Source organism: Eleutherodactylus coqui, chromosome 12, assembly GCF_035609145.1.
Source record: "Eleutherodactylus coqui strain aEleCoq1 chromosome 12, aEleCoq1.hap1, whole genome shotgun sequence".
NCBI lineage: Eukaryota > Metazoa > Chordata > Amphibia > Anura > Eleutherodactylidae > Eleutherodactylus > Eleutherodactylus coqui.
In genome coordinates this window covers 21,473,117-21,499,138 of record NC_089848.1, presented here as the reverse complement: position 1 = coordinate 21,499,138, position 26,022 = coordinate 21,473,117, and positions in this window count along the sequence as shown.

Sequence of the window (26,022 nt, the reverse complement as noted above, 5' to 3'; positions counted from 1 at the left end):
AGATAACAATGCATTGTATTCTAGCGTTAGCAAAAATTGACTTAAACATATTCCTTCGATAAAAAATGTTATTTTATAACAAGGTTATCTGAAGGCAGATTTACATGAACAAGTTGGGTTTGAAATTTTTTAAAATCATTCTTTAAAACATTAGATATTGTAGAAAACTCATTCCCTTCCGGCACCTTAACATAATAGTACGTCAAGGCGCTCAGGTAGTTAGTGCAGCTTAAAATATTACATTAAAGGGATTACATGGACTCTAACACTGTACCCAGTGGTGCCCCAAGCCTTTACGATGCCTGAAGTTAAGTGTGAAATGCTTCCCCCATGCAAAAAGCACTCATTTCACAGGTCGTGAAATCACCAATACACAAGATACCCAACACATATTAAATCAATGGTCCCAATAGTAAATGTCCCCCATAGTGACCCCAATAATAATAGTTTCCCCTTTAATGGTCCCTGTAATAATAGTGTGCCCCTATAGTAGTCCTAGTAGTAATAGTGTCCTCCATAGTGGCTCCAATAGTAACAGTGCCCCCCATAGTGACCTCAGTAGTAATAATGATCCCTGTTAATAGCCCCAGTAGTAATAGTGACTCCCAGCTGAGCAGCAAACTGACATGCATTTAACTGATTTGCTCTGTAGTTCTGGTCCGGTAGCGACAGGGAGCGCTGCTGCTGTGATCAGGATGTGACCTCTGACCTCTCTGCCCCTCATTTGCACTGCAGACAGGCTAGTATCTGCATGCAGATGCTGGGGCAAAGGTCAGGAGTCACGCTCTAATCACCTCAGCGGGTGCACCTCCAGGCCAAAACTACAGAGCAAGTGAGTTAAATGCTTGATGGGCTGCAGCCCGTCTGGCTCACAGTTGGCAATAAATTTTTACCAGCCCTTAATATAGCCAGTAAAAAATAAGTGTCATCAGGGCAGCAACACACCGCCCCTCTGAGGTCCTGCAGGCTGCCACTTAAAGAGGCAGTCTCAGGTCAGCTCATTGTAGGGGCACCATTGACTGTACCAACATGATTACCAGCGGGAGGACAGCTAAATTGCACAGTTATATTGCCACTGCAGCAACTGAGATAAGGAAAAATGCTGATCCATCAGTTAACCCTCGCAGTGCATCAAACAAGCCTAAAAGAAGTACTGTACAAGGTGGAGGGACCACCTTTTAGCTGTCATTGCCAGCCTGGTGATATGATTGCCACTATTATCACTATGTAGACAGCCAGGAATCAAGTAAATGCCATTTCACAGCTCATTCTCACATAGGCCATAATTTCAGAATTTCATATACCGTAAACAGTCCACATGCGCAGGAACACCGTTGCTGCCAGCGCTTACAAAATATGAATGATAAGTGCCAAGGCCACGTTCATAAGAAGTAACTGAGCCAAACAAGAATTTAAACTCTACGGACATACTCCAAGGTTCTTTAGGGCATCAAGACAAAACTATTATAGTTTTTGATTTTGTTGTGCAAATCTACATTGGTTAATATTCACAAATATACAGAAGAGAAAAGGCAGAAAAGTCCAACTCAAGTACAAAGCTATTCTGTGTGGTAAAGTCCTTTGTTTGTTCCTAGGGTCATGATTCGAAAATGTACACAAATCTAATTGTACTTGTGTCATTCGATGAGAATTAGGAACTTATTTTTATACCTGTAGGCACAGAGTAAGTAGAAATGTTTGTCCTCCCTGTTTACTGGGTCTATTCACTGGAATGCCCCCTCATTTGTAGTGGCCCAGAGTTTGGGGCCCTCCATTACATGTAAATGTATGTTTTAGGTATGGCTTATGCCATTTTCTGTAATGTGGTGTGAATCTGTAGTTTGTGTATTAGCACCTGCAGGCAAGAAGGAGTCTGGTGTCTGGAAAATGTATCGGTTTGCTAGTCACATGTCTGTGTCTGAGTTTATCTGCATGTGAGTCAGGTGTCAGTAGACAGAGAGTCTGAGAGTGGGGTGGAGAGAAGAGAAGTCAGTGGAAGGTAGAGTTGGTTGGAGCTGAAGATGGAGGGATGGAAGAGAAGGGGAGATGGTCCTTGGCTTCTACTAAAGCTCAGCCATGCTTGGAACCCTCCTTGTGAGAAGCCTGTCCTTATGAGGTTGGAAACCCAAGACATGCTGAATACCGCGTGGGTGTGCAACCATATGTTACAATTTGAGAAAGCCTGCAAGTGATGTGAGAGATGAGTGTCTATTTGTTGTAAACTACAAGTGTAAAAGTATAGAATTTGTCCAGTTGAGAGAGTATCATCCAAGAGAGAGAGATCCAACAGATAACTGAGACTGTGAATGTAATACCTTGGGAAACCCGAACTGCATGAGTGAAAGGAAAAGGTGAGAAATGTAAAACTACTTCTACTAATATTTCAGTGCATGCAAGTTATTCTTCTGTTAATTTACGAACTGTTTAGGTAAAGGAACAGGACAGAACATTCCCAGTTCTTGTTTGAAAAGTATTCTCTGTGTGTGGAATACTTTATTCTGTTGGGTGATCTGCCACAGAAGAAGGAACATTGATGTCATGGCGACAAAACAGGACTTAAAGGTAACTCAGGTTACTAAACGTTGGTCTCCCCCAGTAGTAAGGAGGGCGGGTTCTTTTTAAGCCATTTAGAGGGGGCAGTAGAGCCACCCGTGAAAGGTTACTAATTCTCTACCCTGCTGTTTCCTCGGCTGAGACCCTGTTCCTCAAATGCTGCACATTGCCTATGCAGTAGCATTCTTAATAGCTGCCTGTTACAGCAGTGGATGTGGATCTACTGTGCCACAAAACAGATTTGGGCTAGATCTGGAGGATGCACTGGAGTTCCCCAGTTTTCAGCCTTTAATCCCTCCAGTTAGGATCTGGACTTTTCTGAGGGGGGGGGGGGGGGGGGAATAGACTAATAACCAAGAAATAGTTTCTGTTATGTGACTGCTGACGCAACTGAGTCAGAACTACCATAAGGTGGTACCTAAGGCTGTAGTCAGAGACGTGGTCAAGGAACAGAGCCAAAGTCAGGACGGTCAGAATACTTTCATAGCAATGAAACAGTCAAAGAGTCAGGGCAGGCAGCAGACAGAGTAAGCATAGTCAATAAACAAGCTGAAGTCAGTAAAGGGGAAGACAGGAAAGCTGTGTGGCACAGGCATTAATCAAAATTAAGAGAATAGATGAAAAACTACAACACCTTTGACCCTAAGAAAATAATTGCTCAGGCACCTACTAGTGGGGTAGAGTGCCTTACATAACCAGAGGTTTGTCTGCATTAGCTGAAGATAAGAAAAAACTGAATGTGTACTAGCCCTTTAATAGGTGGCCAAGCCACGTTCGCACTTTTTGGGACATATTACAGGAGATGCAGTGTATGCCATAGATAATACAGGAACATGTTTCAGGCCACAACTGACAGCAGGAGGAGGTAGATTTTGTCGGCCACGAACAATGGCCATAACACTGTCTCTTTCCATCAGCAGATATTAAATATTATGGCCACTCCAAGATGGAGCCATCTACCATCTTAGTCATCTTTTTATAGACCATATTACCTTTTAAAGATCTGATAATGAACATGACCCATTTAACTTTAAAAATATGACCAATAACAACATGTCCAAAAGTACAAAGCTGGTCAAACATTTAAGGGCTCACACCCACTTGCGTTTTTTTAACGCTGCAATATCACTTTTTAAACACTATTGTCAATGGGACTTTCTAATGTTAAAACGCATCGCAAGTTTGTGCTTTGCGATTTTTGTGCAACACGTTTTTAACATTAGAAAGTCCCATTGACAATTGCGTCAAAAAATCGCAGCGTTAAAAAAACACAAGTGGTTAGGAGCCGTAAGATAAAGATTGGCTATGATGCAGCTGATCAATTGTCCATTGGATCATTCATACAAGCGATCCCACAAGCAATAGTAGACATCAAAGTTCAAGTCTCAATCCAGTGTTTTTAAAAAAGTGACTCCCTGCAAATTGCACAAAATGTCCAAAGATTTTCCACATTCAGCCAATCATGCAATACCCATTATTTTTGACAGACAGAAGCCTATCATTAGTCATTTCTGACAATCTTTGGGACAGTCTTTTTAAAGCTGATTTGTTACTTGAAATAGCCAAAATTGGCCATTTTGCATGACTTTTTTTCTCATGTGTATAGTATGGGCAGCTTTAAGATAACCATTATGTTTACACCAATTAGTCATAACAGTAAAATTACTCACAGGTGAAGAAAATAACATTATGCATCTTGTGACAATGGCATATGTGAAGGAGTGAGATATATTAGACTGAAAGTGAACAGTCAGTTCTTGAAGTTGATGTATTGGAAGCAAGAAAAATGGACAACCATAATGATATGAGTGTCTCTGACATGAGCCATATTGTTATGTCTCGACCAGTGTTTCCCAACACCCCTCCTATTGGAGCTCCAACAGATCATGTTTTCTGGATCTCCTTAGTATTGCACAGGTGATGTAATTATTGTCGGTGCCTCAGAAATTGCCACAGGTGTTCTTACTATAGGAGATCCTGAAAATATGACCTGTTGGGGCTCCATGAGAACTGGAGTGGGGAAACACTGGTCTAGACGACTGGATCACAGCATCCCTAAAATGGTAGGCCTTGTAGGGTGCCTTGTGAATGCATTGGTTAGTATGTACCAGAAGTTGTTCAAAGAAGAACAGCTGGTCAACTGATGACAGGGCCACCAGTGGCCAAGGCCCATTGATGAACATAATGAAACCCAAACCATCTGGTCTGGCCTCACAGAAAAGCTACTAACAATTAATGCTGGCTGTGAAAGATTTCAGAACACAGAGTGCATGGTAACATGATTCATATGGGGTTGCATAGTTGCAGACTGGTCAGAGTGCCATGCTGACCCCTGCCCACCACAGAAAGCACCTAGAATTGGCATATGAGCATCAGAGCTAGACCATAGAGCAATAGTAGAAGCTAGCCTAGCCTGATGAGCTTTCTTTTCTTTTGCATCATATGAACAGTGAAGTATGTCTTTGACATATATTGCCTGAAAAAGGGCACTACATAGCACTGTTTAGTTGTGGGGACCAGTAATATAATAACCGGCCCCAGGGGTTTAATCTGAGTCATTTTGCACAGCTGATTCAGGTAACCTAGCAACCAGTTAGGGCATTTTTATTTAGCTTCACAGGATAGAGAAAATGCCTAGAGACTCAGGTGATGCAGGTAGTCTAGCAACCAAATAGGTTGTGATTGGCTGCAGACAGACTGGTCAGGTGACTGAGGCGATATATAGAGGGACATAATGGTCACAGGAGGGCGAAGAAGGGAAGAAGAAAAAAAGTAGAAGGAGAGAAGAAAGAGTAAAGCAGGAGAGAAGTGAAGAAACAGAGAGAAGCAGAGAGGAGTCAGCTGTGACAGTTAGTAGAGGGGAGGGTGTCTGCTGTCGCAGGGAGAGTGAGCTGTTGCAGTAAGGAGAAGAGGAGATGTTGAGACACAGAGGACATGAGAGATAAGAGAGCTGAGATGAAGAGAGGGAGATAAAGAGATGTAGATATGAAGAGGAATAGAGGAAAAATGCAGAGTAAGCTCCCAGTATATAAATGTGTTAGACACAGGTATCTTAATTGTAAATTGTATATAATTCACTGGCAATTCGCTGGAGATAGCGCTTGTTACTCACTGTGTGTGTTGAAAAGAATTACCTCGTCTCCCTGTCTGACTTAATAATAACACTGTGTTTACTGCAAGTTAAGGAGGGAGGGAAGGGGGAGAACAGTTTAGCAGAGCTAAACTGTCTCCCCCTGCCCAACAGGAGGCTCGGTGTATATGTGTCGGGCTCGGGCCATCTGAACTGGCGCACAAACATTTCCTTTGATCGCCTATTCACATGTTTTTACGGCGCTAGTGGGCTCACGTAAAAACGCCAATGGCCGTGTGAATAAGCCCTAAAGGATAATCTGTGAATGTCTTGGTGCCAGATCCTGTACCTCAAGACACCTTCAGAGGTCCTGTTGAGTCCATATGCTGATTGATAAGGTTGCTAATAGTCTGTCAAAGTTGTGTAGTCTGCTCCTGTAATCATATTGTCATTCATCAGTTCTAACTAGGTGCTCTCCCTAAGGCTTTATTTCCACGAGCGTATATTGGGCGCTGTTTTCACGGCCGGCTGATATATGCTATAATGTGAGGTGTAAAATCTCATGAACGGGTGCACAAATCTAACATTTGTGCGCCTGTTCAGACGGCATGGGTCCTGGTGCATATACGCTGAGGCTGCCATGCTGTTTAGCCTTACCCTTCCCTCCCACTCGCCAGCTCACCTCCTCTCTTCTCTCATTGCTGGCTGCAGACAAGGGGTGGGAAGTGGGCAGGAGCTTAGCTCTGCCTCCATCCTTTGTCTGCAGCCAGCAATGGGAGGAGACGATACGGGGGTGGGGGGCTGTGCTTAGCCCCGCCCGACTACTCCTATTGAAACCGGAGGGGAGGGGAGGAGAGCAAGGGAGTTTAGCAGTCACGCTGCTAAGCTCTCTCCCACCTCCCTTCTCCGCCCACTGTCATTGGCTTCCATAGGAGCCCATGCAGCGTCTGGACGTATTCTGGCCCAAAAGATAGTTTCAGGACTATATTTTGGGCCCGACGTAAAAATGCCCGGCGCTACATTGACCAACCGGTCACTTTTACGTAACAGGAATACGGCCATGTGATCTGATGCATTGGAATCCAATGCATCAGAACATAGTGTATATCTTCTGGCCGTGAAAATGGCGGGATGATGTATGCTTGTGGGAAAGAGGCCTAAGGAGAAAAGATATACTTTAGTGCGTCATGCTACCAAAACATTTCCAAATCACATCACAACCACTGAGCGGCCATAACCAACTATAGTATGACATCTCCTAACAAAGTGTATCAAAAAATCATATTTTTTTCCGCAAAGCTACTCATCTGGCACCAAGAGGAAAGGTAAGGAAGGAGACATCTGTAGTCTTTACTGGAGAATTCTAAATTGTATCTGAATCTTTTACTACACACATTGGCCTTTGCTGTTATCACTTGTTTATATTGCCCATATTATGCTCATTTACATGACAGTTATATTGCTACAGTGAAGTATTTAGCATCACATTAATTCTGTAAATAAAACCACTTGTGTCTATGGAAAGCCAATGGTTCTGGCAGGCCAAAACGTTTGTTTGTTTGTTCTTACACTTTGTTTTTAGAGTGATTTTATAGGCATCATTTGTAGTTTAAAGATTTTCCCAGTGTAGTTTAAATACTGAAATCCAAACAAAGATACTTTACACTCAAAATAACACTAATTGTCTAACAACTGTTTGTATGAGTACAACAAACATTGGCATCTGTGTACATCATATACCCTATGCCTGACTCTATAAATTTACTTGAGTCAAACTTGTGACATGTGGATATTTCCTAAGGCAGACAGATGTTGCAAAAAGAACTCTAGTCTTCAGTTCGTTGTTAAAATTGGAACTGTGATTTTCTTCAGCTGAAACTGTGAATATTTGGAAGAAATTGGGAGAGGTATTAAGGGGTAATTAATGGCCTTAATTCTCTATAATCTTATATGCTTTAAAAGATAATGATGAGGCTTTGTTTGGATGACTGTATGCGCAAAAACATGCGCCGCAGCACAATGTATTTGCAGATTAGCAAGGTTTTTAAGGCAGATTTCTACACATATCTGCACATAGTACTGTACCTTTGGTGCATGCAGGGCTGTGGATAAAATGGCTAATTATGCTAATGAAATCCAGATGTGTTTTTTCCCTCCATTTTGCGCAGTGTTTCATGCTCCTCCCATAGACTACTATTCTCAAAACGCAGAAATACAAAGCAGGTCCTACTTCTTTCCACGCATGAGTCATGCGTGCGCAAAACACGCTCATGAGTATGAACTAATTGAAATCAATGAGTTCTATCCTCTGCATTTAGTTTGCACAGATTGTGCATGCACAAATACCCGCACAAACACGGTCGTGAGAAGAAGCCCTAAAGAATAAATACTAAGGGCAAAAAGACATGGACGTGTTTTTCACCCCTTACGCAAAGATAAGAATGCATTGATTTCAATGAGTGCGTTCTTTTTACTCTTTTTTTTCCATGCACAAAAAAACCGCAGCATGCTCTATTTTTTCGTGTATTTGTGCACCAAAAGTTCCCATAAAGGTCTTTGGAAAATGTCCAAATGTGCACTCGGTATGCGTAAAAATTGCGCAATATGCTGCGTAATTCTGCAGGAAAAAGAACCCATCTGGAATTCAATAGGCCAAATAGCCTTCAAAATCACGACAGAGGTTTGTCCTACATCCGATGTGTCCCACGTCCATGTGAACTGGCCCTGCGAGCAGAAAAAGTACAGAAATATGCACAAAAACATGTGCAAAAGAGCATTGTTCACAGCGCAAAAGCGTTGAGCTTACGCAAGCATTTTTATGCATAAATTTACGTGAAAGGGCCCAAAGGCGATGGTCACTTGCCCCACAAGAACTCATCTGCTGTAGAGAGTTTCTCTTCTTTTACTGAGCTCTCTATTGACTGGCTTCCGACCCCAACACTTGACAGAAACTGCCCTTGCAAGCGTATGCAATGACCTACTGACAGCCAAATCGAGAGGTGATTACTCCCTACTGATCCTCCTCGACCTCTCCCCAGCATTTGACACTGTTGACCACAAACTTCTCAGTATGCTTCGCTCCATCGGCCTAAAGGACACTGCTTTATCCTGGTTCTCCTCCTACCTATCTGAACGCTCCTTCAGCGTCTCCTTTGCTGGCTCTACCTCCCCTCCTCTTCCCCTTGCTGTTGGAGTCCCCCAGGGCTCGATCCTCGGCCCCCTCCTTTTCTCTATCTACACAGCCCCTGTTAGACAAACCATCAGGAGATTTGGCCTCCAATACCACCTCTATGCTGACGACACCCAGCTATACACCTCTTCCCGTGACATCTCTGCACCTTTACTCCATAACATCACTGACTGTCTGTCCACTGTCTCTAACACTATGTCCTCTCTCTACCTAAAACTAAACCTCTCTAAAACTGACTTACTGGTATTTCCACCCTCCACTAACCGACCTCATCCTGACATCTCCATCTCAGTGTGTGGCGCCACCATAACTCCTAGACGACATGCCCGCTGCCTTGGGGTCATAAGCGACTCTGATCTATCATTTACCCCCTACATCCAATCTCTTGCCTGAACATGTCAGCTGCACCTCAAGAACATCGCAAGAATTCGCCCTTTTGTCACTGTAGACACGCTAAAAACGCTTATTTTTGCCCTCATCCACTCACGGCTCGATTATTGCAACTCGTTGCTGATCAGCCTTCCCTGCTCCAGACTCTACCCCCTCCAATTAGTCCTGAATGCAGCAGCCAGACTCATCTTCCTGTGCAGCCGCTACTCGGACGCCTCTGCCCTGTGCCGGTCCCTGCACTGGCTGCCCGTTAAATACAGAATTCAATTTAAGTTCGCTACCTTCATCCACAAAGCCTTTCACAGTGCAGCACCCCCCTATATTGCCTCCCTCATCTCAATCCATCACCCAGCCCGGCTCTCCGCTCTGCTAACAAAACTAGACTGCGCACGCCTCTAATTCGAACTTCTCATTCCTGCCTCCAAGACTTCTCCAGAGCAGCACCAGTCCTCTGGAACGCACTACCAAAGGCTACCTGAGCAATCCAGGACTCGCAGAACTTCAGGTGTGCTCTAAAAACACACCTCTTCAGGGAGGCATACCGCATACCCTAAACAAACCCCTCTGTATGCCCCCTAATAACATGCTCCCTGACCTATTGACTGCAATCCCTGCTAGCCATCATAAACGGCTCCTGCAGTCATACCGATTCTGCCGTCACACGGTCAGATGTCTGACCATTGTCTATGTGTATAGAATCCCGCACTCTCCACCTTGCCATACCGTGCACATCTCCAGCCCTTTACCTTCTGTATCACCCCATTACTTGTAGTATGTAAACCCGTTGGAGCAGGACCCTCACCCCTATTGTTTTCCTCTGCTGATTACTATGTAACCGTGGTTCTATAATTTTTGTATTTTTTGTCTTTCTGCATTCCCCCTGTGCTGCGAAATATGTTGGCGCTATACAAATAAAGATTATTATTATCCATTTGTGTGTAATCGTGGAGGACTGGAATGGTAAGTGAACAGATAAAAGGTAAGTACTGTGACCAATGTATCAGTGCTGGTTCCAGGAAATCTTGTGGAAGGCACTGAAGAACATTACTAGAGATGAGCGAGCGTACTCGTCCGAGCTTGATGCTCGTTCGAGTATTAGGGTGTTCGAGATGCTCGTTACTCGAGACGAGCACCACGCGGTGCTTGACTCCATTAAATTTCCTTCCCTGAGAAATTTGCGCACTTTTCTGGCCAATAGAAACACAGGGAAGGCATTACAACTTCCTCCTGTGACATTCCAGCCCTATCCCACCCCCTGCAGTGAGTGGCTGGGGAGATCAGATGACACCCAAGTATTTAAATCTGCCCCACCCGCGGCTCGCCACAGATGCACACTGAGAGAGCTCAAGGAAAGTGCTGTCTTGCTGTAGCTGCTATAGGGAGAGGGTTAGGTGTTATTTTAGTCTTCAAGAACCCCAACGGTACTTCTTAGGGCCACATCTGACCGTGTGCAGTACTGTTGAGGCTGCTTTTAGCAGTGTTGCACAATTTTTTTTTTATTTGTATATCGGGCGTGCAGACCATAGCGTCCTCAGTCTGCAGTCATTTTACAGAGTATAGGGGCAGTACTGCTGAGGCAGGGACAGTGGTACAGGGAACTCCAAATACAGGCTATATCACAGGCAGCGGGCTTTTTCCCAAAAAGTGGAAAAAAATACTATATTTGGCCTGCCTGTGACAGTCTTCAGTTTACGGCGTGTGTGCTGGGGGTAGTAGTCGCTGATTAATACCCAGCCTTGCGCATAATTGTTTCCTGGATGCACTGTGCTTTCAGTATCCACAGTCATCCTCCAACAGGGAAATCCAAATACAGGCTATATCACAGGCAGTGGGCTTTTTCCCAAAAAGTGGAAAAAAATACTATATTTGGCCTGCCTGTGACCGTCTTCAGTTTACGGCGTGTGTGCTGGGGGTAGTAGTCGCTGATTAATACCCAGCCTTGCGCATAATTGTTTCCTGGCTCTGCTGTGTCCGTTACATGATCGCCGTCATCCCGCCAGAGGGAAAGAGTATACATATATACGCTGCATATGGTGTCTGTCTGGTTTTTCACCTCACCATTTGAAAAAATTGAAGCAAAATACTTAAGGCCTACCACTGGCCTTTGGCCACTTGACTGGTTCTGCCCTCTGAATTCCAGTAGCTCAGTCATACGCACCTAGGTCTCACTACAGGCTTGCGCATAATTGTTTCCTGGCTCTGCTGTGCGTTCCGTAAGCGAAGTCAGCCTCCAACCACAGGCCAATAAGTGGCACATTTAATTACAGCGTTCTGTTTCTGCTCTACTCGTAATACACCATGCTGAGGGGTAGGGGTAGGCCTAGAGGACGTGGACGGGGGCGAGGACGCGGAGGCCCAAGTCAGGGTGTGGGCACAGGCCGAGCTCCTGGTCTAGGTGTATCGCAGCCGACTGCTGCGGGATTAGGAGAGAGGCAAGTTTCTGGCGTCCCCAGATTCATCTCACAATTAATGGGTCCACACGGTAGACCTTTATTAGAAACAGAACAGTGTGAGCAGGTCCTGTCGTGGATGGCAGAAAGTGCATCCAGCAATCTATCGACCACCCAGTCTTCTACGCCGTCCACAGCTGCAACTCTGAATCCTCTGGCTGCTGCTCCTCCTTCCTCCCAGCCTCCTCACTCCATGAAAATTACACATTCTGAGGAGCAGGCAGACTCCCAGGAACTGTTCTCGGGCCCCTGCCGAGATTGGGCAGCAATGGTTCCTCTCCCACCGGAGGAGTTTGTTGTGACCGATGCCCAGCCTTTGGAAAGTTCCCGGGGTCTGGGGGATGAAGCTGGGGACTTCCGGCAACTGTCTCAAGAGCTTTCAGTGGGTGAGGAGGACGATGACGATGAGACACAGTTGTCTATCAGTGAGGTAGTAGTAAGGGCAGTAAGTCCGAGGGAGGAGCGCACAGAGGATTCGGAGGAAGAGCAGCTGGACGATGAGGTGACTGACCCCACCTGGTTTGCTAAGCCTACTGAGGACAGGTCTTCAGAGGGGGAGGCAAGTGCAGCAGCAGGGCAGGTTGGAAGAGGCAGTGCGGTGGCCAGGGGTAGAGGCAGGGCCAGACCGAATAATCCACCAACTGTTTCCCAAAGCGCCCCCTCGCGCCATGCCACCCTGCAGAGGCCGAGGTGCTCAAATGTCTGGCAGTTTTTCACTGAGAGTGCAGACGACCGACGAACTGTGGTGTGCAAGGTTTGTCGCGCCAAGATCAGCCGGGGAGCCACCACCACCAGCCTCACCACCACCAGCATGCGCAGGCATATGATGGCCAAGCACCCCATAAGGTGAGACGAAGGCCGTTCACCACCTCTGGTTTGCACCACTGCCTCTCCCCCTGTGCCCCAACCTGCCACTGAGATCCAACCCCCCTCTTAGGACACAGGGCTGACCGTCTTCCGGCCTGCACCCACACGCTCACCTCCGCTGTCCTCGGCCCCATCCAGCAATGTCTCTCAGCGCAGCGTCCAGCCGTCGCTAGCGCAACTGTTTGAGCACAAGCGCAAGTACGCCGCCACACACCTGCACGCTCAAGCGTTAAACGTGCACATAGCCAAATTGATCAGCTTGGAGATGCTGCCGTATAGGCTTGTGGAAACGGAGGCTTTCAAACACATGATGGTGGAGACGGCCCCGCGCTACTTGGTTCCCAGTCGCCACTACTTTTCCCAATGTGCCGTCCCAGCCCTGCACGATCACGTCTCCCGCAACATTGTACGCGCCCTCACCAACACGGTTACTGGCAAGGTCGACTTAACAACGGACACGTGGACAAGCACAGGCGGGCAGGGCCACTATATCTCCCTGACGGCACATTGGGTGAATTTAGTGGAGGCTGGGACAGAGTCAGAGCCTGGGACCGCTCACGTCCTACCCACCCCCAGAATTGCGGGCCCCAGCTCGGTGGTGGTATCTGCGGCGGTGTATGCTTCCTCCACTAAACCACCCTCCTCCTCCTCCTACGCAACCTCTGTCTCCCAATCAAGATGTGTCAGCAGCAGCACGTCGCCAGCAGTCTGTGTCGCGCGGCGTGGCAGAACAGCGGTGGGCAAGCGTCAGCAGGCCGTGCTGAAACTACTCAGCGTAGGAGAGAAGAGGCACATGACCCACAAACTGCTGCAGGGTCTGACAGAGCAGACCGCTGGCTTTCGCCGCTGAGCCTTCAACCGGGCATGGTTGTGTGTGACAACGGCCGTAACCTGGTGGCGGCTCTGCAGCTCAGCAGCCTCACGCACATGCCATGCCGGGCCCACGTCTTTAATTTGGTGGTTCAGCGGTTTCTGAAAAGCTACCCATGCTTGTCAGACCTGCTCGGAAAGGTGCGCCGGGTCAGAGCACATTTCCGCAAGCCCAACACGGACGCTGCCAACTTGCGGACCCTGCAACATCGGTTTAACCTGCCAGTGCACTGACTGCTGTGCAACGTGCCCACACGGTGGAACTCTACGCTCCACATGTTGGCCAGGCTCTATGAGCAGCGTAGAGCTATAGTGGAATACCAACTCCAACATGGGCGGCGTAGTGGGAGTCAGCCTCCTCAATTCTTTACAGAAGAGTGGGCCTGGTTGGCAGACATCTGCCAGGTCCTTGGAAACTTTGAGGAGTCTACCCAGATGGTGAGCGGTGATGCTGCAATCATTAGCGTCACCATTCCTCTGCTATGCCTCTTGAGAAGTTCCCTGCAAAGCATAAAGGCAGACGCTTTGCGCTCGGAAACAGAGGCGGGGGAAGACAGTATGTCGCTAGATAGTCAGAGCACCCTCATGTCTATATCTCAGCGCCGTTTAGAGGAGGAGGAGGAGGGGGAGGAGCATGAGGAGGAGGAGAGGAGGAGCATGAGGAGGAGGGGGAAGAGACAGCTTGGCCCACTGCTGAGGGTACCCATGCTGCTTGCCTGTCATCCTTTCAGCGTGTATGGCCTGAGGAGGAGGAGGAGGAGGATCCTGAAAGTGATCTTCCTAGTGAGGACAGCCATGTGTTGCGTACAGGTACCCTGGCACACATGGCGGACTTCATGTTAGGATGCCTTTCTCGTGGCCCTCGCGTTACACGCATTCTGGCCACTACGGATTACTGGGTGTACACACTTCTCGACCCACTGTATAAGGAGAACCTTTCCACTCTCATACCCGAAGAGGAAAGGGATTCGAGAGTGATGCTATACCACAGGACCCTGGCGGACAAACTGATGGTAAAATTCCCATCCGACAGCGCTAGTGGCAGAAGGCGCAGTTCCGAGGGCCAGGTAGCAGGGGAGGCGCGGAGATCAGGCAGCATGTACAGCGCAGGCAGGGGAACACTCTCCAAGGCCTCTGCCAGCTTTATGGCTCCCCAGCAAGACTGTGTCACAACTCCCCAGTCAAGGCTGAGTCGGCGGGAGCACTGTAAAAGGATGGTGAGGGAGTACGTAGCCGATCGCACAACCATCCTCCGTGACGCCTCTGCTCCCTACAACTACTGGGTGTCGAAGCTGGACACGTGGCCTGAACTCGCGCTGTATGCCCTGGAGGTGCTTGCTTGCCCTTCGGCTAGCGTCTTGTAAGAGAGGGTGTTTAGTGCGGCTGGGGGAATCATCACGGATAAGCGTACCCGCCTGTCAACTAACAGTGCCAACAGGCTTACACTCATAAAGGTGAACAAAGCCTGGATTTCCCCAGACTTCTCTTCTCCACCAGCGGACAGCAGCGGTACCTAAACAATACGAAGGCAGCACCCGCGGATAAAAGCATCGTTCTCTATCACCATAAAAAACGGGGACCTTTTAGCTTCATCAATCTGTGTATTACATTTATCCTCCTCCTCCTGCTCCTCCTCCTGAAACCTCATGTAATCACGCCGAACGGGCAATTTTTCTTAGGCCCACAAGGCTCAGTCATATTTCTTTTGTAAACAATGTTTATACGTTTCAATTCTCATTAAAGCGTTGAAACTTGCACCTGAACCAATTTTTATTTTAACTGGGCTGCCTCCAGGCCTAGTTACAAATTAAGCCACAGTAACCAAAGCGATTAATGGGTTTCACCTGCCCTCTTGGTTGGGCATGGGCAATTTTTCTGAGGTACATTAGTACTGTGGGTACACCAATTTTTTTGAGCCCTCACCTACAGTGTAATCCTAGTAATTTTTATGGGCTTCACCTGCACTCATGGTACAGCAAGGTGTGTGGGGTTGGCCTACACTTTTGCTACATAAATGTAACTGGGGCCTTGTCTATACTGCAACTACTGAAATGTGAAAGAGACTGTTATCTCCCTAAACTGCTGCAACGGGAATGTTACTATGGCCTGTCTTGACTGCTACTACTACTGAAATGGAATTAAGACTGTGCTCCCCTTATACTGCTGCTTCAGAACTGTTACTGGGGCCTGTTTTGACTGCTACTACTACTGAAATGGAACTAATACTGTGCTCCCCCTATACTGCGGCTTCGGAATTGTTACTGGGGCCTGTCTTGACTGCTACTACTACTGAAATAGAACGAAGGCTGTGCTCCCCCTATACTGCTGCTACGGATTTGTTACTGGGGCCTGTCTTGACTGCTACTACTACTGAAATGGAACTAATACTGTGCTCCCCCTATACTGCTGCTAGTGATATCTTACTGGGGCCTGTCTTGACTGCTACTATTACTGAAATGGAACAAATATTGTGCTCCCCCTTTACTGCTGCTAGTGATATGTTACTGGGGCCTGTCTTGACTGCTACTATTACTGAAATGGAACTAATACTGTGCTCCCCCTATACTGCTGCTAGTGATATGTTACTGCAGCCTGTCTTGACTGCTACTATTACTGAAATGGAACTAATACTGTGCTCCCCCTATACTGCTGCTAGTGATATGTTACTGGGGCCTGTCCAGACTGCTACTATTACTGAAATGGAACTAATACTGTGCTCCCCCTATACTGCTGCTAGTGATATGTTACTGGGGCCTGTCTTGACTGCTACTATTACTGAAATGGAACTAATACTGTGCTCCCCCTATATTGCTGCTAGTGATATGTTACTGGGGCGTGTCTTGACTGCTACTATTACTGAAATGGAACTAATACTGTTCTCCCCCTACACTGCTGCTAGTGATATGTTACTGGGGTCTGTCTTGACTGCTACTACTACTGAAATGGATCTAATACTGTGCTCCCCCTATACTGCTGCTAGTGATATGTTACTGGGGCCTGTCTTGACTGCTACTACTACTGAAATGGAACTAATACTGTGCTCCCCCTATACTGCTGCTAGTGATATGTTACTGGGGCGTGTCTTGACTGCTACTATTACTGAAATGGAATTAAAACTGTGCTGCCCCTATACCGCTGCTTCGGAATTGTTACTGGGGCCTGTTTTGACTGCTACTACTACTGAAATAGAACGAAGGCTGTGCTCCCCCTATACTGCTGCTACGGAATTGTTACTGGGGCCTGTCTTGACTGCTACTTCTACTGAAATGGAACTAATACTGTGCTCCCCCTATACTGCTGCTAGTGATATGTTACTGGGGCCTGTCCTGACTGCTACTATTACTGAAATGGAACTAATACTGTGCTCCCCCTATACTGCTGCTAGTGATATGTTACTGGGGCGTGTCTTGACTGCTACTATTACTGAAATGGAATTAAAACTGTGCTGCCCCTATACCGCTGCTTCGGAATTGTTACTGGGGCCTGTTTTGACTGCTACTACTACTGAAATAGAACGAAGGCTGTGCTCCCCCTATACTGCTGCTACGGAATTGTTACTGGGGCCTGTCTTGACTGCTACTTCTACTGAAATGGAACTAATACTGTGCTCCCCCTATACTGCTGCTAGTGATATGTTACTGGGGCCTGTCCTGACTGCTACTATTACTGAAATGGAACTAATATTGTGCTCCCCCTTTACTGCTGCTAGTGATATGTTACTGGGGCCTGTCTTGACTGCTACTATTACTTAAATGGAACTAATACTGTGCTCCCCCTATGCTGCTGCTAGTGATATGTTACTGGGGCCTGTCCAGACTGCTACTATTACTGAAATGGAACTAATACTGTGCTCCCCCTATACTGCTGCTAGTGATATGTTACTGGGGCCTGTCTTGACTGCTACTATTACTGAAATGGAACTAATACTGTGCTCCTCCTATATTGCTGCTAGTGATATGTTACTGGGGCGTGTCTTGACTGCTACTATTACTGAAATGGAACTAATACTGTTCTCCCCCTACACTGCTGCTAGTGATATGTTACTGGGGTCTGTCTTGACTGCTACTACTACTGAAATGGATCTAATACTGTGCTCCCCCTATACTGCTGCTAGTGATATGTTACTGGGGCCTGTCTTGACTGCTACTACTACTGAAATGGAATTAAAACTGTGCTGCCCCTATACCGCTGCTTCGGAATTGTTACTGGGGCCTGTTTTGACTGCTACTACTACTGAAATAGAACGAAGGCTGTGCTCCCCCTATACTGCTGCTACGGAATTGTTACTGGGGCCTGTCTTGACTGCTACTTCTACTGAAATGGAACTAATACTGTGCTCCCCCTATACTGCTGCTAGTGATATGTTACTGGGGCCTGTCTTGACTGCTACTATTACTGAAATGGAACTAATATTGTGCTCCCCCTTTACTGCTGCTAGTGATATGTTACTGGGGCCTGTCTTGACTGCTACTATTACTTAAATGGAACTAATACTGTGCTCCCCCTATACTGCTGCTAGTGATATGTTACTGGGGCCTGTCCAGACTGCTACTATTACTGAAATGGAATTAAAACTGTGCTGCCCCTATACCGCTGCTTCGGAATTGTTACTGGGGCCTGTTTTGACTGCTACTACTACTGAAATAGAACGAAGGCTGTGCTCCCCCTATACTGCTGCTACGGAATTGTTACTGGGGCCTGTCTTGACTGCTACTTCTACTGAAATGGAACTAATACTGTGCTCCCCCTATACTGCTGCTAGTGATATGTTACTGGGGCCTGTCTTGACTGCTACTATTACTGAAATGGAACTAATACTGTGCTCCCCCTATATTGCTGCTAGTGATATGTTACTGGGGCGTGTCTTGACTGCTACTATTACTGAAATGGAAATAATACTGTTCTCCCCCTACACTGCTGCTAGTGATATGTTACTGGGGTCTGTCTTGACTGCTACTACTACTGAAATGGATCTAATACTGTGCTCCCCCTATACTGCTGCTAGTGATATGTTACTGGGGCCTGTCTTGACTGCTACCACTACTGAAATGGAACTAATACTGTGCTCCCCCTATACTGCTGCTAGTGATATGTTACTGGGGCGTGTCTTGACTGCTACTATTACTGAAATGGAATTAAAACTGTGCTGCCCCTATACCGCTGCTTCGGAATTGTTACTGGGGCCTGTTTTGACTGCTACTACTACTGAAATAGAATGAAGGCTGTGCTCCCCCTATACTGCTGCTACGGAAATGTTACTGGGGCCTGTCTTGACTGCTACTTCTACTGAAATGGAACTAATACTGTGCTAGCCCTATACTGCTGCTAGTGATATGTTACTGGGGCCTGTCTTGACTGCTACTATTACTGAAATGGAACTAATACTGTGCTCCCCCTATACTGCTGCTAGTGATATGTTACTTGGGCCTGTCTTGACTGCTACTATTACTTAAATGGAACTAATACTGTGCTCCCCCTATACTGCTGCTAGTTATATGTTACTGGGGCCTGTCTTGACTGCTACTATTACTTAAATGGAACTAATACTGTGCTCCCCCTATACTGCTGCTAGTTATATGTTACTGGGGCCTGTCTTGACTGCTACTATTACTAAAATGGAACTAATACTGTGCTCCCCCTATACTGCTGCTAGTGATATGTTACTGGGGCCTGTCTTGACTGCTACTATTACTGAAATGGAACTAATACTGTGCTCCCCCTATACTGCTGCTAGTGATATGTTACTGGGGCCTGTCTTGACTGCTACTATTACTGAAAGGAACTAATACTGTGCTTCCCCTATACTGCTGCTAGTGATATGTTACTGGGGCCTGTCCCTAATGCTACCGCTGAAATGTTACTAATTCTGGGCTCTGCATATACCGCTGCTAATGCTATGTCACTGGAGTGTGGAAACGGAGGCTTCCCAAAGACATGATGGCGGCGAGGCCATTTCCCACCAACGCAGTTACTGTTAAGGTGCGTATAACCACGGGCACGTGGAGAGGACACATAGTGCCTCAAAAACATCCTCCTCCAACAATGAAAACATTCTTGGCAAATACCTTAGCATTGGTCCGTCTGGCAGCAGTCCAAGAATTTCACCTTTAACGACACAACAAGACAGCCCCCCCACCATCCCCCCGCCACGGTCCACTTAATCCTGGCCACATTCCGAAAATCAACTAAATAAAACCGCGCTACTAGGTCCGCAGTTGCGACCACATTCCCACTAACGCGGTTACTGTTAAGGTACATATTACCAGTCTGACTGGGGCATGCACTATGGGCCGAAGCACACCTGTATTGTATCTGACGTTAGCGCTGCTGAGCAGGGCACTGCAATGGGATACATTTATGTACCGCCGATGGGTTCCAGGGAGCCACCCATGCTTTGGGTCCACAGGGACTTCACATTATGGATTTGTACCTGCCAGTGTCTATGTATTAAAAACCCCGGTCAGACTGGGGCATGCAGCGTAGGCCGAAGCCCACCTGCATTTAATCTGACGTTACCTCAGCTGTGCTGGGCACTGCAATGGGATTTGTTTATGTACCGCCGGTGGGTTCCAGGGAGCCACCCATGCTTTGGGTCCACACAAACTTCACATTAGCGAGTTGTACCTGCCTGTGTCTACTTATAAAAAAATCCCAGTCTGACAGGGGCATGCAGTGTGGCCCGAAGACCACCTGCGTTTAATCTGACGTTACCTCAGCCATGCTAGGCAATGCAATGGGATTTATTTATGTAACGCCGGTGGCTTCCTGGGACCCACCCATGCTGTCCGTCCCCACGGAGTTGTACCTGCCTGTGTCTACTTATAAAGAACCCCAGTCTGACTGGGGCATGCAATGTGGGCCGAAGCCCACCTGTATTTAATCTGACGTTAGCTCTACTATCCGGGGAACTGCATTGGGACAAACTACAGGAGCAATACGGCGCTAATGAGACGTGCACAGCTACGCTAGCATTGGAGTCCGCTGTAGGCACGCGATTGCTGAGGGTTTGTGCAGAGGCCTATGTCCTGGGTGCAGTGAAAGTCTGCTTCCAGCCTAGGATTGCTGAATCTGTGGGCTGAGGCCTATGCCGTGGGCGCGGTGCAAGTCTGCCATGTTTGGCCGCTCAGATCAATTTTTGGTTCATGTCTTGGGTTTCCTAGGACCCACCTATGCTGTTGCTGCAAACTTAGTTCCCATTGCGGTGTTTGACCTGTCTGGCACAAAGGCACTGACTGATATGGGTAGGGGGCAGAGCGCTGACGACTTTCCCCTTGCAGTGTGGATTGAGCTATGCGACACCTTGACAGAATGAATACTGTGTGGCACATGGATTCCCCATTGCTATGCCCACGTTTGCAGCTCCTGACGGAGGTGGCACAGGATTGGAGTTTTCATTGCTTCTGTACAGCATTGTGGGCTATCGCCCCGCTCCTTTTAAAGAGGGTCGCTGCCTGGCCCTGCCAACCCTCTGCAGTGTGTGCCTCCGGTTCCTCCTCATGGCAGATGCACTTATAAATAGACATGAGGGTGGTGTGGCTATGAGGCCAGCGTGTGGCATGAGGGCAGCTGAAGGCTGTGCAGGGACACTTTGGTGTGCGCTGTGGACACTGGGGGTTGGGCAGCATGTAACCCAGGAGAAGTGGCAGCGGAGTGTCATGCAGGCAGTGATTGTGCTTTGTTGGAGGTAGTGTGGTGCTTAGCTAAGGTATACCTTGCTAATGAGGGTTTTTCAGAAGTAAAAATTGTTGGGGGGGGGGGGGGCACTCTTGCCACTATTGTGGCTTAATAGTGGGACCTGGGAACTTGAGATGCAGCCCTACATGTAGCCCCTCGCCTGCCCTATCCGTTTCTGTGTCATTCCCATCACTTTCTTGAATTTCCCAGATTTTCACAAATGAAAACCTTAGAGAGCTTCGGCGAAATACAAAAATGCTTGAGTCGCCCATTGACTTCAATGGGGTTCGTTACTCGAAACGAACCCTTGAGCATCGCGAAAAGTTCGACTCGAGTGACGAGCACCCGAGCATTTTGGTGCTCGCTCATCTCTAAACATTACCCTTTTAGAATATGGCCCTCTTTTTTCTATTTTCGTTTTTTCCTCCCCTTTAAAAAATCGTAACTCTTTTATTTATCCATCAACACAGATGTATGAGGGCTTGTTTTTTGCAGGCTGAGTTGTATTTTTTAATGGTTCTATTTAATGTATCATTTAATGCACTGAAAAACTTAAAAAAAAATTCTAAATAAAGTAAAATTTTAAAAAAGCTAGAATTCTGCCATTTTTCGGTGCGTCTTGTTTCTATAGCGCACGAACTGCAACAAAAATGACATGATAATTATTGCTGGGATGAAAAAGGGGTCTTTAGAAATTGCAGAGGGCAGTAATAGAACATTATGGGAGGGACTGTGGATAGTATTATGGATGAATGGACACCAGGCTCGAAAGGAACATTATAGTGACTTGGAAAGGGGGGAACTTTGCACAGAATTGAGCATTTTGACAAACACTTGGGGGACATTGTAACTGACGCTGGGAGAGACATGGAGGGCATTGTGGATGCAACTTAGAGGACACTGATACAAATAATAATTGTAATTTTATATCAAAGCACATTGTTTACTAACAACTTTACAGCGCAGCTGCAGCTCTATTTAACATCAGTCACATACATATATAGCAAACCATAACTTGTCATATAATGCGTAATGATAACTTAGTTACAATATACTATAATGCTGTACATCGAGATCTCATGATGCACCAGTCATCTTGGCAATTGTTGCATCTGTATCTTGAGACTTTTTTATATAGACTTATATACGGAATAGTAACATATAATCAGCATAAAGGCTGAAGAAGTTAAAAGCACAGAGTAACAATGAAATAAAATGTGATGAAGAATAATTAATAATTACACAGTGCGGAACATTAATTCAGATTACGCTAAAAAAAATTGGCAAGTGAAAGTAAAATGTTAGAATTCTTACTGTTTTAATTATGTTACCTGTAGGCTTTCTAGTGTTTAGTAAAATGTTTCTGCATGTGGTTTTTAATGGCCTTTAAAGTGAGTTTCCCCAAGAATTATTGATTCTATGCAAAACATTCATATACTGCAGTACATGTGAATAGTAAAGTGTGCAGCAAGAGAAGTGGCTCAGCCTATAAGAGAAGTGGCTCAGGAAGGGTATTGTTTCCCCTTAGGGAGACCACCTAGAAGGTGTGAGGAGACTTGTAAGGCTATTCATGCTCTTCTGAGAAATATGCAAATAGGAAAATGGAAGAATACCTCTGATGCACTCTGATGAGAGGCAGTCACCCCAAACCAGCTGCCTGTGCCTGGTTATCTTCTCTTTCTGTAGAAGATTCTGTCTCAGGGCTCTTTCACACGAGGATATATCGCCCGCCATTTTCACGGGCGGCCGATATACACTACGATCTGATGCATTGGATTCCAATGCATCAGATCACATGGCCGTATTCCTGTGGTGTAAAAGTGCCCGGCCGGGCAATCGTAGGGGCGGGCGCTTTCATGCCCAGCTGAAAAGATAGTCCTGGAACTATCTTTCCGGCCGAAATACGTCGGCCACTGCATGGGCTCCTATGGGAGCCAAGGACAGTGGAAGGAGAAGGAAGGTGGGAGGGAGTTTAGCAGTGTTACTGCTAAACTCACCCCCCTCTTCTCTCCTCCCCTCCGACTGTTTGTAATGGGAGGCGGTGCGGGGAGAGATAAGCTCTACCCCGCTCCTTCCCATTGCTGGCTGCGGACAAGCGGCGGGAGGGGGCACATGCTTAGCTCCACCCCTGGCCACTCCCATTGCAAAGGGTCGGAGGGAAGAACAGAGGAGGTGAGCCAGCGAGCGGGAGAGAAGGGGAGGCAATGTTAGATTTGTCCGCTCTTTCACACATTTTTACGGTGCCGGCGGGCGCACGTAATAATGCCTATGGCCAAGTGAAAGAGGCCTTAGGCTCACAATACCCAATCATTGTTACAAAGCTTGTTTTGCCTGTCATTGGCTGGCTTCTAATAGGTGGCGAGGTAGAAGTATTGTTCCATCTTCCCATTAGGAAAATTGAAACCTTTATAGGTCCACTAATTATCCTGCAGTGATTATCCACAGAGACAGGCAAGCCAGGTAATATATACAAAGGTGCAATGGAAAAAGTCAGTTCCAGTAGCTAAAAGCATTTATGACTTTATTTCTCTATATCGAAAATGGAAATCCTCAGGATTCAACTCACACATTTCAACTATGATCAGCAGTCATTCTGAAATGAAATGTGTAAACAGTGTCCTACTAAGTGCCACTTTTAATATAAAGGAATAAATAATTCAATGATTTAAAACACTGGTGCTGGATTTTTTTTCTTGGCAATCTCAGCAATCTGTACTGGCATGGCCAATAATATTAAAGAACCATATACTGTGTAATCAAATTGTATTGGATAATCAAAACATATAGCAACATACAGATAGAGAAACATAAAGAAGCCAGTAGGAAGCAGTGTGGGCGCTGGGGACTAAACACCAATCAGTAAGCTTATAAATATATGTAAAGTGCATGTAAATAGCAAACTAACTTACTAATTTATACAAAGTGCACGCTAAAAGACATGAGCGATTAATGGAATAATAGTTTTGTGTCGAGATCTGCCCCCAATTGAAATCAAAGGGAGTGAAAATCGGTTTCACTGTTCTGCCCTCCAGAAGGTCCCCAATGCAACCAAAGTACTCGGTCCTCCAAAATTGCATACAAATACAGTCACACAACTCATGAATATGGCAATCCTTCCCCATATTTTGTAAAAATAGTGTACAGTGGTGTAGGGGGTCACTCATAACACAGAAGTGTTACTAAAAATAAAAGAAGGCCCACATAAGGTCTCCTAGATAAAACATTGTGCCAATGAAGACAGCAGGCGTGGTACATAATAATAATCTTTATTTGTATAGCGCCAACATATTCTGCAGCGCTTACATAGACAAAAGGAATACAGAGACAAAAAATACAAAAATTACAGAGCCACGGTTACATAGTAATCAGTTGATAGAGACAGTAGGGGTGAGGGTCCTGCTCCAACAAGTAATGGGGTGATACAGAAGGTAAAGGGGCTGGAGATGTGCGCGGTATGGCGAGGTGGAGAGTAAGGGATGTTATACACATAGACAATGGTCAGACATTTGGCCGTGTGATGGCAGAAACGGTATGATTGCAGGAGCCGTTTATGGCGGCTAGCAAGGATTGCAGTCAATAGGTCAGGGAGCATGTTATCAGGCGGAGTACAGAGGGGTTTGTTTAGGGTATGCGGTATGCCTCCCTGAAGAGGTGTGTTTTTAGAGCACGCCTGAAGTTCTGCGAGTCCTGGATTGCCTGGGTAGCCTCTGGTAGTGCGTTTCCGGAGGCCTGGGGGACCCCAACAGCAAGGGGAAGATGAGGGGAGGTAGAGCCAGAAAAGAGACGCTAAAAGAGCGGTCAGATAGGTAGGAGGAGAACCAGGAGAGAGCAGTGTCCTTTAGGCCAACAGCGCAAAGCATACTGAGGAGGAGTTTATGGTCAACAGTGTCAAATGCTGCGGAAAGGTTGAGGAGGATCAGTAGGGAGTAATCGCCCCTCGATTTGGCTGTCAGTAGGTCATTGGATACCCTTGTAAGGGCAGTTTCTGTCGAGTGTTGAGGTTGGAAGCCAGGCTGTAGGGGGTCTAGGAGAGAGTGCTCTGATAGATAGCTTACAAGGTGGGAGTAAACCAGGCGTTCTAGTAGTTTGGAGATGAAGAGGAGGTTTGAGATGGGTCGGTAGTTGGCAGCATCAGTCGCGTCCAGTCGGCTTCTTTAGCAGTGGGGATATGATGGCGTGTTTGAAAGAAGAGGGAAAGATGCCAGAGGTCAGATAGAGGTTGAATATAGTGGTGAGATGGGAGATGACCACTGGGGAGAGGGATCAGAGGAGGTGTGAGGGGAGGGGGTTCGCTTGCACAGGTGGTGGGGCGAGCAGAGAAGAGCAATTTGGAGACTTCTTCCTCTGTCGCTGGTCTGAGTATAGACAGTGAGCAGGAGCTAGATACAGTGCTGACAAGACTAGGGTCAGGGCTAGTCTGGGATTGGGAAGTTATTTCCTGACGGAAGTCATCAATTTTCTTTTTGAAGTAAGCAGCCAATTCTACAGCACTGAGATCCGTCACCGGGGGCTGTGGTTTAGGGCTGAGAAGGGAGTGAAAAGTATCAAAGAGCCGTTTAAGGTTGTGCGATAGTGAGGATACTAGAGAGGTGAAGTAGACTTGTTTGGCGTGGTGGAGGGCGAGGTTGTAGATTCTGAGCATGAATTTGTAGTGGAAGAAATCTGCAGACGTTTGTGACTTCCTCCACAGCCGTTCAGCACTTCTGGAGCACCGCCGGATGAAGCGCGTTTGAGGCGCTTCAAAAGCAAGGCCATAAATTTTACAATTCTGCCAGGTGAAAACAATACTTAAGCATGGGTCTCTTTCTCATCCACCAAGGAAAAGCAGTAGAGTTAACAAAGAGTATGGTAAGTGAGACAGCAAGTGTGGTGCTTGTTTTAAAAGCAATGCCTAATTTTTGCAAAGTGCAAATTGTACAAGGTAAACAGAACAGCCAAGAAGGGACCTTCTCTAAGGA